General features: G+C 49.3%; 1 protein-coding gene across 11 annotated transcripts in view; it reads right to left on the bottom strand.

The window, feature by feature from the left end:
- DAB2IP (DAB2 interacting protein) overlaps window positions 1-18,046 on the bottom strand; it is a 238,113-nt gene that overhangs the window by 76,270 nt on the left and 143,797 nt on the right. Inside the window, exons 1-2 of one of the 11 annotated variants that reach the window (XM_035555505.2) lie at window positions 1,854-2,230; window positions 1,348-1,540 (exon numbers count right to left, since the gene is read on the bottom strand). The exons of the other annotated variants lie outside the window; for them this stretch is intronic. The gene's annotated coding sequence lies outside the window, so the exon portion shown is untranslated. Of the gene's footprint in view, window positions 1-1,347; window positions 1,541-1,853; window positions 2,231-18,046 lie in introns of those variants that run through there. 11 annotated transcript variants of the gene reach the window in all.

The following is an 18,046-nucleotide window of genomic DNA, read 5'->3' on the forward strand; positions in this document are numbered from 1 at the left end:
CTGAGGCTGTCTTACCAAATTCACTGCCACAGTTACAGGTACCTGCTCCTTGGGGTACGTAACATGCTTCGTTTTCTAGCTGCGATTATTATTTGCTGAGTTTATCGAACAGCGAGCGGTCCAAAGGGTAAGGGGGAGTTCTGCTGCCGCTGAAGGCATCGCAAGCAATGCTTGTCACCCTGCTACTTGTAGGGAAAAAGAGATGGGAGGGAGGAAGTGTGCCTGGAGCCTAATGAGGACACAAATGCTTGCCAGACTTTACTCTGAAATACTTTCTTTCCTTTTCAACAAAATCCTTTTCTGCCAGGCTCAGAAAAGAGCAGAGCTGGACAATTGTAGGGGAAGCTGGGAGAGCCTAACAATAGAGGAGGAGTGGAGAGGGGAGAGAAACCAGCCTGGCTCCTTTTACTCAAAACGGAACGTGAAAAGAAACAAATTGCAGAAAGGATGACTAACAAAGACAGCTTTAAAATCATTTCAGGGTTAGCCTTTTCAGGCTCACAGCACGGACATCGGGAAAGGACGCTTGGTTTCATAAATTACATAAGATTTCATACATCTCCCTTTAAAGTTAGCTATCCGGTACTCTCACCACGTACACAGCCGCCTACACACACCCGGGACTGCTTGCAAACACACCCTGCCCTAGTCCATGGCCGATTCTTTTTTTTTTGCAGTCATACAGAACTTCTACATTCTCTTTGAAAAAAACGTTAATCCTGTACGCAACGCCGTGGTCCCGCTGCCTGCTGCCCTCCCTGCGGGCGTGAGGGAATTGCCTGCTGCACGCCGTGCTTCCACAAGTTTCAGGGCCCAGAGCAAACGCCATGCGAGCAAACCACTTTACCACTCGATTCCTGCATCTTTCTCTCTCCCCACGAGCATCCAGAGAAGGCGCTGAACGCGCCGCTCCTTGGCGGCTGATTGAATGCAGAGGTTGGCTGCAGGCGCAGCTGCCTCAACCCCCACCGGCAGCTTTCACAGGAAGCAGCACAAACATCTGCACGGCTGAACCGACCGACAGACCTCGGGAGAGCTCTGCTCAGAGCAGTCCAACGTTCAAAAATCCAACACACTGCACGATGCCGCAGCCCCAGCAGTCCCCACCAGCTGGAACAATGCACTGGCAAGTCTGTTTTCTCCATATCTGCTTCCTGGCTTTTTTTTTAAAGCAGTGTATGAATTCAAAAGATTTTAAAGGTCCAGCTTTTCAAATCTGGATCATCCACTTCCAGAGCAAGCTCACGAAGGTGCGGGAAATGCTTCGCCACTGCAGTTCCATTGCAATTTGGCAAGTCCTAGTGACCACAGAAATGAAAGGTAAGCGAAAAGCTACTGGACACTTACCAAAGCCTTCACAGGATCGAAAAATAAGATCGGGATAGAAAAGCAGTTCTGGGATCCCTGGGAAAGTCAGCTCCCTGGCGAGCAGCGCGAGTCCATCCTCGGCGGTGCCCTCCCTCGGCCACGGCTCGCCCCGTGCTACCCAGCTGGCTCCGAGCTGCTTGCAGACTCCCGGACTGCGAGACTTCCTCTGCAGCTGATAGTGGGATTATTAAAGTAAACTGACTATTGCCCTTTGTGACGGGAGGTGGGGGGGAGGGAAGCTCAGCCCCTTCCCTTCCTTTGTAATTCAAGCCCTTCCTCGAGGCTTGCGGCTCTGGAGGAGGCATCTGCTCCCTGCTCCCAGCCCCTTCCCGCTGCCTGGGTGCTCCCGCAGGTGCTGGCGGCGATCCAGGCTGAGCAAACTGCGCTGCACTCCGGGTTTACATGATGAAGCAGCTCATTCCTAATTAAACTTCATCCAGCACGCCTCTCTCACGTATATAATTAGTGCAATACAGCTAACGTACCGGAAAGAAGGGAGAGAGCTCGCGCATAAGCACAGGCTCCTCGGTCTATGCCTCCGATGAAGTTTAGGATTTCCTCTCCACGTACTCAGCAGCAGGCTCCTGGCTGCTCTCGGCAGCCCTTTGGGAGGCAGCCGGCCAGGCCTGGATGGGGCCGGGCGATGCCGGGGGCAGCGGAGCAGTGCCCGCTTCCGAGCCGTGCCCGGGGTGCGCTGCCCGACGCCGTCACTGCCGCCGCTGCAGTCCTTCACGGGCAGCTGCTCCGGGCAGCCCTGCTCGTTATTACTTCCTGCAGGCAGTTCGTCTTTAAAGCTGGAACTATAAATGCTGTCGGCTTAGCTTGCAGCCTCCTTCTATCAGTATTTACAATGCACATTTAAAATTATATATATAAAAAAAAAGTGCAGGCGTGGAGGAATAAGTCCATAATGTAGGCATATGGGAATTAAAGGACATTTTCCTCAAATCCTCTTGAAATTTAAACTGCCATTATTAGCCACTGCCCGTCTAGATAATAAACTGTAGTCCCTGACAGCAACAAATATATCTCATCTCCACTGCACACCCGTAGCACAATTCTGTACAATGACCTGGAGGGCAACCTCAGTCCAACAGGTTTTACTTCACCCTGTCAATTAGAAAATTCTGACAAATTACAGAAATAAAAGAAAAAAAAAAGAATGTTTTGGTTGAGTTCCCACAACTCCCCACGCCTTGCCCTTTCCCGAAACACAAGCTGCTTGAAGCAGTGACATTTCTGAGGGCAAATGTTTAAATTCCCTGCTCCGGTGTGCTCACGAGCAGCGGGAACTGTTGCGTTATCTATTTCATCTCTTTGTGCCGTTCCCTGAGTTAACAGGAAAGGGAACCAGGAGCACCTGCCGCAAACCAGGGCTCCCAGTGCTCCAGAAGGGCACTGAGGAAGGATGTGGCATTCTTCTGAGCATGTTCTTGCTGAAACAAGTATGTGGAGGGGCAGAACAGCAAGGATGTTTTCTATTCCGTCTCTGTTCCATGTCCCAAAGATGTGCTAGCAGCTTGGCTGTGACTTGTGCACGATCACAATACTATCTCACTGTCACTGCAACGCAAACAGGCATCTTCCTAATCTACCACGTGCAATTTGCACAGCTGGCTCTCAGGACATTTGGACATCCACTCCTTGCAGCCTGTTCTTGCACCAGAAATCCTGTCGTATCCAAATCCGGGAGGCAAGAAACGAAACCCTTTTTGCAATACCCACGATGAATCATGTGTTGGCTGTCTGCAGGCCAAATCCCACTTCCACTGAAGTCCAGTGCTTACATCCTCCTTGATTCAGCAGGAGCAGGCCCTGACTGTGCAGCAGCCATCGCAGCCCAGCTGCACGCCTCCCATTTCCCATTTTTCCTGCTGACACCAGGCTGGACGGGCTCTCAGACTGGCAGGTAGGCACGTCACAACGCATCTTCCCTACGGCCTTACGGCACGACTGGTAGGCAAATATTAAATAACAGGATTAACTCATGGACAGCCTAAGCTGAGGCTGGTGAAAAAGAACAGCTAGACCAAAAAAAAAGAACAACAAAAAAAAACAAACACGAGTCCGCACTGTTAAAAGACACAAGGAGCTTGGTTTTCTCCTATATTAAGTTGATGTAAGTTCAAACTAATTCCACTCTATACACATCGGCATAATAAAATAAGAATTGACCCAGCATCAAATATTCCCCGTTTTAGGAATTATTCCCATCTGCTAGCACCACAGAAGGTCCACGGGAGCCTGGGAGAATGAATCCATATGCACACTTATCTCTTCATTTCAGACCATTCATCACTCTTTGCCTGGAAGCAAGAGTTAATTTACAGTAACTCAATGTCAAGATGGCAGTTTTGAAATCCTCTTGAGCATTGCCCCGGGAGAAGATTTTCTCCTGGCTATCTGTAGCCCCTGTAGATTCAGCTGAGCCTCTCTTTAAGTCACTTAGTTTTAGAGCACGGTAGAAATAAAGAAAGAGAAGACCTGCTAGGCTGTAGCGAGTGCATATCCAAACCCATTGCGGGATCATCCCTCCAGTGCATTCTTGCAGGATTTCAGTAGTCAGAGGGACTGGAGACACAAAGGAAGAATATGGCCAATCAGAAAACCCTGTGTGCAATGGAGATCATTCCCTAAGGTTGTTTTGTCGAGACTAGATTTAAAGAACATGAGTCTCGCACAGAGTAGGAAATACTTCCAGCCTAGAGCAGAGGAGAAGAATGTGCCCCTGGGCTAACATCAACAGATCCCAGCTTTCTGAAGGGGCTGTGCCACAACCTGACCTGTCCCTAAAACCTTGCACCCAGCAGTCCAGCCCAAATCCCCAGGACTCTCTGAGCAGGGCCACCGACACACCGAACCCCGAAATCCTTTGCTCTCCTCTCCTCTCTCTTACCCTACTTTGGAATTGGCTTTATCTTTTCATTTTGAGGACTGCTTACCACATTTTCCTAGTGCTGCTGATGGCGCTTGCCTTTTATCAAGGACAATCTGCATCTAATATTTTGGAAAGCAATTATTTAGAAATCTTCAGGTAGTGCCTAGACAATGGCTGACACGCCATCTATGTAAATCAGAAGGTGTCTAAAGAGGGTGTTTACAAGCAGAACGCTGCTAAAAGTCTGCCGTGGTTGCAGATAACAAGGCTGAGACAATGACAGATTTCCTTCCCCTCGCAGCCAAGAGCAGCTCCCTCTGATTGGCTTCGCTGTGTTTATCCAGGATGCTGGGAGAGAGCAGGCACCAAATATGCAATTAATTGGCAGTTTGCAAGAGCATATTGCCTAAAGATAAACAGAGTGGGTGATCGTGTCATATGTAAAATGGCTGAGTGCTGCAGATGTACTGTTGACCCAGTTTAAAAAAAAAAGGGATTTTTTTTTGTTCTCTTGAAAAATAACTGTATTCAAATGAATACTTTTTTTGCACAGTCCCTCTGGCCTTTGAATGTTTTGTGAATGTAAGCCATTCCGTGCTCTTCCTTAATCTGGAAGTACTTAGTAAATTAAGAATTTGCTGAAAACTTTTACTGCTGACATCAGTAAAGCCTTTCACCAATAGAGAATTTTTTGCAGCAGCAAATGAGTACCTTGCTACATGGTGTTAATGGCCTTTGCTGTTCACAGGCGGTGTTTGTGAGCAGGAAAAGGCAAGACATTGTCAGGAAAAAAAAAAAGGACGAAGATGACATAAAACCCAGAGGCAGGTAAGGAAATAAAGAAAATGGGGAAATGACTGAATGCTGCTTAGGAGCTCAAGACACACGCTGGGGAAAATACATTGAGGCTGGAAAAGCAAAGGAAAAGGCAACCTGGAGGTGATGCCAGACAAGTCTGGTAGCCTGAGAGCCTTTAGAAGGGGTACCTATGCCACGATCAGAGCGGCAGCACGAACTCATGATTGAATGCAAGGCACACACTGAATAGCAGAGCTCTGTTTCAGGACAGAGGATGCATTACAAGAAAAGTCCTAGATGTTGACTTTCAGACTTAATGTCCTGCCAAACAAAGCAGAGGCCCAAGCAGCTACCAGGCACACCAGTGCAGGCAATGAAAATCAATGCCCTCGCAGGACAAAAGGACATTTGTCTCTCTCCTTTTTTATATGTAGTGCTATAAAAGTAAAGACTAAAGCACATGACAAATCTCTCACTTCATTTTACCGAGACCACACTGACATTAACAGCGCTGGTCAGACCCAGCAAGAAAACAAGTCATGACCTGGCAGCTTCACTGTGAGGGACAGCACACAGATTGTATCTGCCCCAGCTTCAAAAATGCCTTCGCTGGAGCTGCCGATCCCAGGGAGAGATTTGTACGGCGTGCTTCGACTCGTTGTTTTGCCCGGTCCTTTCAATTTGCCCTCAGCCTAGGCTGCAGGCTGCCAGAGGGCAGCTGCCCATGAACCTCCTGCTGCCGACGTCCATCCTCCTTCCCTCTTGCTCTGTGGCCACACGGGCGAAGCCTTTGGGCAGGGCTCAGCCCAAGCTCCCTGCCCGAACGCCAGGCATCAGCCACGTGCCACGCGTTTTGGTGTCCCAGAAGCATGGCAAAAAATCAGCAGTGTTTTAAAAAACTGCTGCTAGATCAAAGTTTCTGTATTTGGGTACCTAAAATTAGCTAGCAAAGTAAGTGACATTTTAGTGGGAGATGCAGAACTTCCATTGATTTTAATGGATTCAGCATCCCAGAAAAGTAGGCCGCTTATTTATGGCCCTACATCAGCATCTGCATGCCTAGCTTGCAGGAGCCAAGGCTGAGAGCGATGACCTTAAGTTTTAAAAACCCTGAGATGACTCTGCGTGCCTCGGTCTGTTATCCCCTTTATTTCTGCCAGCCAGTCTTGTTTGAGAGGTAGACTTAAGCTGTAAATGTGCCTTTGAAATTTCTCGCAATGAGGTCTCCTCTAGTTAGCAAAACACTTGGGCACCAGCGTAACGCCTTCCTGAAGAGAAGCACTTGGCTGCATCAAGGCCAACAGGCTCCTCCGATCCCTTGGGCTGAGACAGGGAACAAATCTTTGTGTCCCCACGGAAAAACCTCTGATCCTGATGGGAATGGCTCGGCAGCCTTGAGAGCTGTGTAGCCTGGAACAGGCTGTAACATCTCCCAGTACTTACCTTGCAAAGAGCTGGGCAGCCAGCAGCAGGCAACGGGGTCTGGGGGGCGCGAACCTCGCTGCTGCAGGCGAGGGGAGCTCCTTAACCTGCCGCCTGCCTCCAGACTTCTTTATTTTAATCCCCTGCAAGTGAGCGGCTATCAGCGGACTGCCGTCTGGGTGCTTAAGGAAATCGCTGTATAATTCAGCTCTGATTGTTTAAAGCACTTGGCAGGAAACAATAGATAGAAACTGACAGGACTTTCTGCCATTAACAATACAAGCTAATAAAGTGAAATGCTCTCCGCAGAAACGTTGTGACAGGTATCCACAGGTGCAAATGAAGTAAAAGCCGTGGCAGGGCAGGCTCTGCACTGCAGCCCCTCAGTCTCGACTTCGCAAACAAGTCCTCCTCACACCTCCCCTCTCCCCGCCCGCTGTTCCACCAGGCTGTTTCGGTCACAGCACACCCGGGTTTGTGAGGTTTAAAAATGCCCAGAGAGGAACCGCAAAACCAAACGAGCTGGTTCACATCCACTGCCCATTCCCATCCCCACAGCTTTAGGGGCAGGGGCGAGCCACTGAAGGGGACGACGGGGAAGGCCCCACCTCGGGCAACCCGCGCACCACCAGGCTTTTGGCATGAGTGTTGGCGTGCCGGCATGCTCGCAGAGCCAGGGCAGGGAGCTCAGCACACAGCCAGCACGGGCACGGGGGTGCTCTGAGGGCCCAGCCCTCCTCTAACAGCAACTGCTGGAGCTCAAAACATCTGTCAAAAGAGTCAGAGCAGGCAGCTACAGGCACTTTGCGTTTTCCTTTATCTTACTGACTACAGCTCAGGCTGTTATCCCCGGCAGACTCCCCAGACAGCCGGCGAGGCAGGGGCACACAGGCGGTGGCTGCAGTTTTCCCTTGCATGCGGTGTGTCCCGATTCCCACGTGTATTCAACCGGACAATTAATGCAACTTGCGCTCGCAGAAGGCAGCGAGGGGGAGCAGTGCACGGCCCGGACTCACCAGAGCTGCGGCCTCAGCACCGCACAGGGGTGAATTCATCTGCTCTGCACAAACCTGCTGCTGGGACACCGGTAAGAGCAGCTGTACCTGCTCCCGGCAATGCCTGCCAGCATCGGGATACTGCGCTGCTCTCCGCTGCAAGGTAAAGCTGTTCAAGGAGACGTGGTGTGTGCCTGACTCGGTATTTCTAACGGGAGCTGACACGGCCAGAGCTGAAAGTCAGACAGGAAGAAGTCCTCAGACACGGAAACCAATTAGAAAACATAACTGACACGGGTACATAGCTTAGGAGATATAAAAAGCAAACCTAGGAACATCCTCATCCTGAAAACAGGACACACAAAATCTTTACTTTTGTACAAACCAGAGTTAATTTAACAACAAGGAAATATTCTAAAGGTCACCTGGATCTTTTACGGGTATCCTTACACCTGAAAGGCAAGGCACTGGCTTCAAATTCCATTTGAGATTTTAAAGTTTATGGATGTTTCTGCACTCATTAAACTGCAGCTTCACGGGAAAAGACAAATAGGGGGCAACTGGATCAGGTAAAAGATGATTTTCTAAATGGCAAGAGGAAGTGAGAGTCCTGCCGCCCGCAGCACTGCCAGTCGGGGGAAAGGCCGCAGGAGCGCTCCCTTCCAGCGGCTGCCGCTCTCCCCTGCCCAGACACCAGTGAGCCAGGCCCAGCAGGCTGTGCAGACGTGGTCAGCGCCCAGCTCCAGCTCCGGGAGGAGAAACGGCCCAGCTCCGCGCCCCGGACACAGGCACAGATCGGCCGGGGCAGCCTGGCCCCAGGGGACAGCCCAGGGCTTTGAAATTCTCTGCGCTGGACAAGTTCTCATAGGGAACGTTGCCGGCAGTGTCTTTCCGTGCACTGTTCTCTCGGGCTTAAATATGACTCACGTACCACTGACTGGGGAGCGCTGCTCTTTGTGGGGGAAAATGCAGAGCAAGCTTTCCATTTGACACCACTGCTACCACACCGTCAAAGACTAAATAAGCAATAAGAAGAAGAACCAAAAGCCTACCAATATCCCCACTCTCTGTGCATATCTCACTGTCAAAGAGATTAGGATGCTTACTTCTAAAACTGGATGAAAACTCTTAAAAATTTGTTTTTGCTGTTTTCATTGACAATGTAGGTTTTTTTTCCCTCTCTACCTATTCTATGACTTAATTTCAAAACATTTTACAACTTTTTCACTACACAAAAATGGGAAAAATAGAAGGAATGAAGGAAATAAAATGGCTTTTGACTAGCAAAAACTCAAAGCATTTCGAAGTTATAAAAATGTAATTTTACGAAAATAAGGGATGCTGTTAGCATTGATACGAAGCACGGCAGGTTCTGGAAGGCTGAACAACTGCTCCAGCACGCACAACACACGCTGCCTTGCCAGCCGGCCTCGTGCCTGCTGATAGAGGTTCAGCAGCCCACGGGCACTCCTCCCGGTCCCCCGGGACCGCTCTGAGCACGGGCACCCTGCGGCTTTGCAAGGGGAACGGCCCCATTGCTCGGGCCAAGACTGGCGTTGCAGGAGAGCTACTCTCCACAACAAAGCATTTGAAGGCTGCGAACGAGCTGGGCGTTCGGGATGGTGAACCACAGCCTGCACAGTCCGTACAGATGTCTGAGTCTACCATGGCTAGGATTAGTCTCCCAGACACACACCCAATATCAAAGCTTCAAAGGCCCCTGGCTGCACCCCAATTTAATCCCTGCCTCATCATTTTTCAGAAGTTCACATAAATATATCCCCCTAAGACAAGGAAGACCACGGCTACACTGAGTTAACCCCAGAGTCTCTAACAATGCCCTAGCTTCCCAGTAGCTTCGTGTATAAGTGCAGAGTTTTACTGCAGTCATCGTAACAGAATCTGTCACTGCTGTGTCCTCTGAATGTCATCAATAAATAATATATGAAACCACTCAGGAAGAGGGAGAAAAAGCGTTATCTCAGGGTTTTTGGAGCACGTTGAGAGGCCAGTGGCAGTGACAGGCACCAAAGGAAAAGTCTAAGAGGACGAGCTCTGGGGACTGCCAGCTTTGCAGTGTCCCGGAGATGTGCACAAAGCCCAGAGGGAGCCACAAGCTCAGCGGCGGCTGCTGGCTGCCCCTGGGGGCAGAACACCCAGCAGTGCTCAGACCTAGTGCCTGTGGGGCAGGGGTACCGGGCACCCCGACCAAACAGGAGGAGAGCTGGGTTACAATGACGGTGCCAACACTTGCTGGAGAAGGTCAGTGTGTTTTCACTCTGGGGACGCTGCTTTTAACGTGGTTTAATTAGGCTTTAGCACTCGTGAAAGCCCTGGAGAGAGGTAACTTGTGCTTAGTCACAGAAAAGTTACAGTCACGGACGATGGTAACGTCCCTCTTTGTAGTCAACATACAAAGCAATTCGCCCACCCCTCTCTGCAGCCCGTCCAGGCATCATCCCCCCTTTCCTTTCGTTCAGCACACGGCCTGCTCCATGCCTCCAGTTCCCCTCCTCTCGCACCGTTAATACCGGCTGAGACAGACGGGGGTGTCACCAACCCTTGGCACCGGTTAGCTGCCGGTGCTGAAGAAGCTGCCTTCATCGTCCTGTCCTCCCCCTGGGAGCGCGGAGCTTGGAGGACCAACGTTGGGAACTGCCCTGCTACGTGCATTGTGTGGGGGGCAGCTCATCCCACCCCGAGCCACGGGGAACCCCAGCACCCCACGTAACTCCACGGACGCCTCAAAGGGAAAAGAAGTAACGGGCATTCGGCTGGTTTCACAGACCTCTCTCCTAACCCTGCTTTCCCAGCTGCCTTGTGCTCACCATGAGTCGCTCTTATCAGTAAGAAGGAATTAAACAGCAAGAGGAATGCCTTATTTAGAGATGAGCAGTGAACTATTCTCAAAACAACTGCTTGAAAACTAGCAAGGAAAGAAAAAAACGCAACCCCAGAGTACAGGGAAGCCAAACACACCCTGTCGATCGCAGAAAAATGTCCTCCTCATCATTTACCAAGTCAGTACTTTTCCTTTGTGTGCTAGGCCAGCACAGGAAGGGAAGCGAGGCGCTTCTCATTTCCTGTGCATTTCTTAAACCCATCATCCAGAGCGTGGCACCAGCCACTGCTCTGCCAGCTCTGCCCTGCCTCTCTCCAAGAGCCTTGGTTGCTCTGAGGTTGCTCCATTTTTCTTTTTTTAAGAAGTACTTGTCCTGAGAAACAAACAGCCCCACATGCGGCCACAGAGGGGTTATTTCCATCCCCACGTAACTAACAGCCAATGAATTTCTTTAGTTCACTGTAGCCTAAGATGGGATTTCAAAATGTGTCAGACCTGTCCAAGATCCTGTTCCTGTTCTCACTCCCCACCGCACCCTTTGCTCTTCAGAGTGACCCCCGGGGAAGGCTGAAACCCCAACCCATTTCCTTGCCAACGACTTTTCCTTCTCATCACCTACACTCCCACTTGTGCTCATCTGCAGGCCCTGGAGCGCACTGCTGCTGGCGCTCGTTCCTGCTTACAAACGGACCTTGTTGGACCGGGACTAGGAGTGGAAGAAATCTGCTTTGCATCAGTTTTTCTTGGTTTGATTTGCAGGAAGGGTGTTATTTCTTAAAGGATGAGTCTGTTTATTGGCTGGGGATAGTTCTAGTGCATTTATTTTTTGTTGTGAATTTGGACTAGAGGCATCTCCTTGCTCCTGACAGTTGCTGGCAGCACGTTGTAAAAATATGATTAATTAAAGTGTGACTATGAATCCACTCAGAGGCTTAGATTTTTCCTCCTCTAACATTAAACAGAGAAGCAGCCATTTAAAAACATCGAGATCTTGATGCAGATTTCAAAGTATGCTGCAATTTAGCTCAGCCTGACTAGGAAGTTCAACCTTCAACATTTAAAAGCTCTAAGCCCTTGGAGATCAGGGACTCCAGTTTCAGTTCCAATCCCTAACGAAGAAACAAATAAATAGGAGTCAAATAACCAAGCCATGCTCAAAAAGGACTCTAGCAGCACAACAGAAGCAGCACTGGTCACCTGAGGGGCTCCTTCTCCGTCTACGTGACGGTTTTAGCCTTGTAGGCAGTTCAGCCATAGAGTGTGCGCAGTCCTGCCGCACCGAGATCTTCAATTACAACAACATATTCTGGCTCTTGCTCTCTTCTGGTGAGAAACCACTGGAAATCCTGGAAGACCTTCAAAAATGAGTAGTACAGTACTTGAAAAAGAGACACAACTTTACTAAATTGAAAAATTTGAATTTCCTAACATGGACTTAAAAGGTGCTACTGAATCTTTAATGACTGCATGATAGAGATGGTTCAGTCTGAGAAGGGTGGAAGGTCTTTCTTTGAAGAAGTCAAACTTAAAAAATATATATAAGAAAAATGTCTGCTACATTCCAAAGTCACAAAGGGTTTCATGAAACTCTGTATTCCTCCTGACTTTGACTTCCTAAACGATAGTCACTTGTTAATCCAGAGCACCTACTTGAAGCCGAAGATAATTAGCTGGGAAAGGAAACACGCCGAACTAAAAATATTTCTGTAACAAAGGGTTGCAAGCAGCAACGTGTTGCAGATATAGATAGAAAACGGGCTAGTTATTTATTTCCAAAACACAGAATTCTTATTCATTACATGCCACTTTTGAGCTAGATTTGTTTTAAGCTGTTAAGTATTCCACCGCCTTTTGACTGACTGGTAGCTGCGAGGAAAGGATGAAGAATGGGAAGCTCTGGCTTTGCTACTTAGTGCTATCTGCGGAGGCAGCTATCAGCTCACTTTTCCACACTACCTCTCACGCTCTTTCTCTCCTTTGTTCCCCATGCCTTTAGTCCCCCCGGTCACTTCCTCTGTCTGCAGCCCAGCCGGGATGCTCACCCAGCCGCTCCCGGTGAGCAGCCCTCTCCTGACAGCTCTACCAGCCCGGTAAACGTCTGGTTGGGGCGCTGAACATTGTAGGAGACAGCCTGCTAGACAACACGCTCCATTTTAATACATCCAAGCCACGAGGAGTCTCCAGCACGCTCAAGGCTAGGAGGTTTTACAAACAGCAGCCAAGCTGTACGGCACAGCCCGGCGCTGGTGTCATCAGCACAAAGGCGCTGCCCAGACCCGAGGCTGGCACGCACGCTGCACAGGCACCGCGTAAAGCCGTGTTCCTGTCAAGCCTGCAAGCAAACATAACAAGAAAGAGATGGCCATTCGCTTCCTAAAAAAACAAAAAGATCGATAATTCCCTGTTGTTAGGCAAGAACACAGGCCGTGGTAAAGCACTTGAACAGATAAACTGTGAGGCTGAGCCATAAATTTCGATGGTGCGAGACTGGGAATGTAAATTTAAAATGAAACATTTGAAGTTTGTGTGAAAATACAATAATTATTAAAGATTATAAATTTGCATGCTTATTTATGTGATCTCTATTGATGTTTTCTTTCTAATTCACTTTTTATTCATTTCTGCATGCAGATAAATCCTAGATAAGAGCATTGTGATGTGCAAAAACCTTAATCCAGCAGAAACTCCCTAATACGCAATTTAAGGATCGCGGGTTCATTACCACCCTAGGAGCACCGTGGTTGCCCTACTTTATTTGCAGGGCTCTGGGTACACTGGAGCAAGGCTGGGTGTCGCCACCCCTGCCCCTCAGAGACCACCCGTGCCAGGCACCCTGTGGGGCCGGAGCTCGTGCCATGGGCAGCCCCCTTCCTGCTCTCGGGGAGGGGAAGACAGGGCAGCCCTGGGAACATCTGCTTCCCAGACCCCAACCTCATCTGTCCTCTCTGCGGGCATTTTGATAACAGAATAAAATTAATACCCAGACACTATTCTTCTCATCAATCCATCCATCCACCTACTGGCAGTTTCAATAAAAGATCAGATCGATATGAATTATTGTGTGTGTGAACAGATGTCAAACCACGCTATGTTACAATCAGATCAGATGGGTATTTCCTAGAAAAACACTATTTATCCATATTTGGTAGAGAAAGTGCATCTGCTCATCCAGAACCCAAAAGAGATAAGCCTCCTAACGAGACCTGGACACTATCTCTTCACTGGTCAAAATCCTGCAAAGAATTGGTTATACGCTGCGAAACAAATACTGATTTTTTATTCTTTTTCCATCTCTGTGCTCTATCCAAGCACTTCCTTTTTAATAGATCAAACTGTAAGAATGCCTAAACCTTCCTCAAATTCTGTAGCACTCACTATACTGGCATGAATCAGTGTTTTGTGGCTAAGACTCCTCCCTAGTTTTGGCCATGGAAGACAACATCCGAGGCGTACATGAGAGAACCCCAAGGAAATAACAGAGACCACCGCAACTAGCAAACATCCGCCAGAGACCAAAGCCCAGCACCCGGGTCAGGATGGTAACAAACAGGCACCAGTACATTCTCCCACGCTTCCCCCCAGGCCTCCCTTTCCCCGTAAATCTCCCTGTGCTCAGCCCCTGACTGGCGTCCTCAGGAAAGCAGACGAGACCTGTTGGGCGCTTGCCTCCTCCAGCACATCCTCACGGGCTGTGTCAGTAACGGGAGCGCTTTCACTACTTCTCCGGGCAGCCAGCTCCAGACGGATATATTGGTGTACTCTGATAATTCCCCGATGCGTGGATGCCTTCATCTTCCCACCTCGTCCCATGTTTATCTGCCAAATACCCACCCTAAATTCTTTCACCTCCCCACTGTTGACACCCTTTAAACACACGGTTATGAAATCCAGCCTCTATCATCTTCTAGCCGACCTAGATAACAGAAGTGGCTGCGCTCCGTGCTCCGTTCAGCTTCCCAAGAACTTGCTCCGATGGGGATGCTTCCCAAACCCTGAATTGATCACACCACGTTCTGCACAGGGCTTCAGGGCCTCATCAGCTGCCATCCCAAACAGCATCAATCACCACTTTAGTCTGCTGTCTGCCTCCAATCTAGCTTGTTAAACATTCCCAAAAATGAGTATTTTTTAATTACTGTTTTCTGAGAATTGGGATTATTTTCCCTCTAAATGCATTCATCTGATTATCTCCAGGATGAAATTCATTTGGTTAATTACCATCTTTTTAATTTGTTTAAGTCTATGTTTCTATTTTCTCCGCTGCAACACCTCCCTGCTAGCTCAGCCTGCATTTATTCGGTGTCTGGCAGACTCCCATTTCGGGCAACGAGAAGATTCCCATAAAACCACACACCAAACGAAGCCTTGCAGGCAGAGCCAGCAATCTCCCCTAAAGCCCGACAGGAGAGAGAAGCATCATTCCAAGGCACAGGTTTATCGCTCGCGCTCCCTACCAGGAGCCCCAGCCTCGCTCCCCTTCCTGCAGCCACTACGCACCCCCGGGCAGCTCCCCAGCGAGCGGGGGCACTTCCCAGCGCTCCCCGATTGTCCCAGATGTGCACAACCCTCTCCAGCATCAAGGTGGGGTTTAAGGCCGAGAAGAGCCTTCTGCAGAAGGAGTCACAAAGCCTTCCCGGCTGGCAGCCCTCGCAGCCACCCCGGGACCCTGCCGCAGCTGCTCCAGGTCCCGCCTGTCCCCGGGGAGCGGAGCTGCCCTTCGCCTTCCCTGGGGCTGAGCCTCGCACGGCTCCTGGGCGGAGGTTATTTTTACTGACAGCCTAGCCAAACACCACTTTTTAAAAACTAAAATAGCCGTTTTGTTAAGAAGATGATTTTATACTGAAATAATGACATCGGTACGATCTTCCCTCTCTTTCAGTAAGGCAAGCGCACCCGGTGCACCGAACAGGACTGGATGTGCCCGCCGCTGCTGCAGTGTTTCAGAGCCGCCCTGCAGAAACCGCACCGCCAGCAAGATCCACAGAGACCGCAGCGAAGCCCTGCGCTTCCTTTCCAGAGGTGAAATTTCTGCTCCTGGAAGGGAGTTCTGCTTTTGGGGTTTTAAGAGTTTTCCTTTTTTTAATTTTTTTTTGTTTGAATATTTTCTGTTTTTTATTTTATTCATTTTGAGAGAGAGGAGTCACTGATATAATTCATATATTTGCACAGTGACTAAGATTTCAGCACTCTCAATGCATGTAGAGTAGCATTAAAGAAAAGCGTAAGGAAATGCATTTCCAATTTACAGGAACGTCCCACATGATAATATCTTGGGTTTTGCTTTAGTGGTGATTCTTTCCTCTTATTTATGCACATTTATAGTAGCTGGATGCCCTGATTTCATAGCAATAACTGTCTCTCTTCCAAGAAGAGAATCGTGTCCTTTAGAATGATGCAATGAGATTCAGATACCCTGGGCTGGAAAATAAAAAGGAAATGCCGACAAACATTACACATTGTACCAGAATGAAGGAATTGTCTCCCAACTTTGATCAGTGTTTTATCGTTCCCCAGCACAGGTTAACAATCCTACTTCGCACCAGCTCTGCCTAGAGCACCATCACCGCTTCCCATCTGTACATGTAGGCCAAAGCATGCTCCTGTCAGAAGCAATCTAACATCTCATTCATTTGCCAAAAACCTAGCAGATTTTACCTAATGTCCAGCTTATGCTATCATCATCTTATTACAACCCTGAAACAGAGGGAGGTGAACTCCAATCTCATTACCAAGTTCTGAATTCCAGTCAATGACGCACACGCTGGAAAAAACCTAATGTAATTTTACTACTTCGCTAAACTTTCCTAGTTATAAAAAAATCTTCTATTGATAATGCAAATGAGAACAGTGGAGACATTAGGAGAAATTTCAAATATTCTGAGGCTGATGGAAAAGCCTCCCAGAAGAAAAGGTCGTGGTACCCAAAGGGATCACGTTGGCCCTGGCTCTGTCCGGGCAGCAGGCTGAGGGCAGCGCGGTGCCCATGGCGCTCTCCCAGGGCTGTCCCCGCGGTCTGTGCGTGCCCAGCGCGGCGCCAGAGCCACGGCACCTCAGCGGCACCCCACTTCTCCTCCACGCCAACGCGTTTCCTTCTTGCTCGGGAAGCTGTTTGCCCCTTAAGAGGACACATTTTCCAACTAGCTTTGTTGTTCTGCAAATTATGGGCTATAAAGAATTAATGGCTGAATATAAATCAATTTAGTTCACCGGGAGAGTATGTGCTTTATGCGGTAGACATTTTCAAAGAAAAGCAATTAGTTGATTTGGCATTTTAATCGTCAGAAAAATAAAGAAGCTATTTTTCACCTACGAGAATATGTTCAACTACATAAACATATGCTGTATTTTCTGAAACGGAACTAAGAAATGTTATGTGTTGGCTAGATGTGGTACAGCTGATAGTTGTTTCTATTGTCCCAAGAAGTGCCTTTGCAATAAAGATCTCGCCGTGCAGACTGCATTTGACTTTCCAAAGCCAGGGCCTCACGAGAGGCTTTCAAAGAGCCCGAGCAGAGCAGCTCTCGCAGATTGCTCCTAGGGACTGCTAAAAGGCAACGCCACAAGGAAGATCCAGGTCACCGATTCAAACCCGAGCTCAGCTGGCAGACGGGGCGAGGGGCGCATCCCGCAGCTGCTGCCCAGCCGGCGCGCACCCCACAGAGGGCTCGGGACCGCTTTCGCCAGGGGTGGTCCTGTGCTCGCCCTTGTGCGCTCCGCGGCTGTCGGCTGGGGCTGCTGCTGCCAGGGGGCGAAGCGGGGACTGTCCATCTGGCAGCTCTCATGCGGCAGCGAGTCCATACCACGGAAGCAAAGATACTTTGTCCTGCCTGTGTGTGAGGAGCAGATAACCCCATCCGGCACTGCCGAGCCTGGAGGGGCGCAGGGCGACCATGCGGGATGATGCAGAGTGACTGACCCCCTCCTGGCACCGCTGCGGAAGGCGTCACCGCCCTGCGGTCGGTCTCCTCCCCGGCTGCAGCAGGAACATCTGAAGCTGAGAGGCTACTTTGTGCTTTGTGAGGGAACAGGCCTGTCCCACCGGTGAGTCTCTCTTGCCCTCTCTGCGCCGTACAAACGCCACCTTATTCCATTTGTTGAGTTTCACGCGTTAACACCCTGCGTGTGTTTAGCAGACACACCAAAGCTAGCTTGCAATACATTTGAGTTTGCTTTCCCTCGACTCTCCACTAACGACTCATTTAACAGCAGCACAGCAATTAGAAAATCAATATTCCATTCAGACACGAGCATTTCATCTGGAGCATTACTTAAGGAATGCCTCTTGCAGCCTCATCCTTGCCTGGACGAAGGATAAGGCAGAAAGGACGCTGGCATTAGGCTGCTGATTGATTTAAGGTGATTTCTCTTAAGGCCCACATGGTATTTGCAGAATGTTTCGGGCTGGGTACAGCCGGCGTGGGTACGACATTCTACTAATAAGCACCTCTGTGCCAGAGCGTGCACATAAATCCAGTTGCGGAGAAACGCAAGCTTGCTTTATTGTTTAATATCATACCACCCACCTGAATAAAACAGAGTCTGACACGTGTCATAAGGAATTACTCCAAAAATGCAAGGCCCCCGGGCATTAAAGCCCCATTTGTATTCCAGTCATATTAACAAAAAATAAAATAAATAAGTAACAATCCCATCCTCTTTGCTAGGAAAGGGTTTGCCATTCAGGCGCTTCCCACGTTGCTGTTCCAAGCTCCCCGGCTGCAAGAGCAAGGGCAGCGACGGAGA

Source organism: Cygnus atratus, chromosome 19 (genome assembly GCF_013377495.2).
Source record: "Cygnus atratus isolate AKBS03 ecotype Queensland, Australia chromosome 19, CAtr_DNAZoo_HiC_assembly, whole genome shotgun sequence".
NCBI classification, from domain to species: Eukaryota; Metazoa; Chordata; class Aves; order Anseriformes; family Anatidae; genus Cygnus; species Cygnus atratus.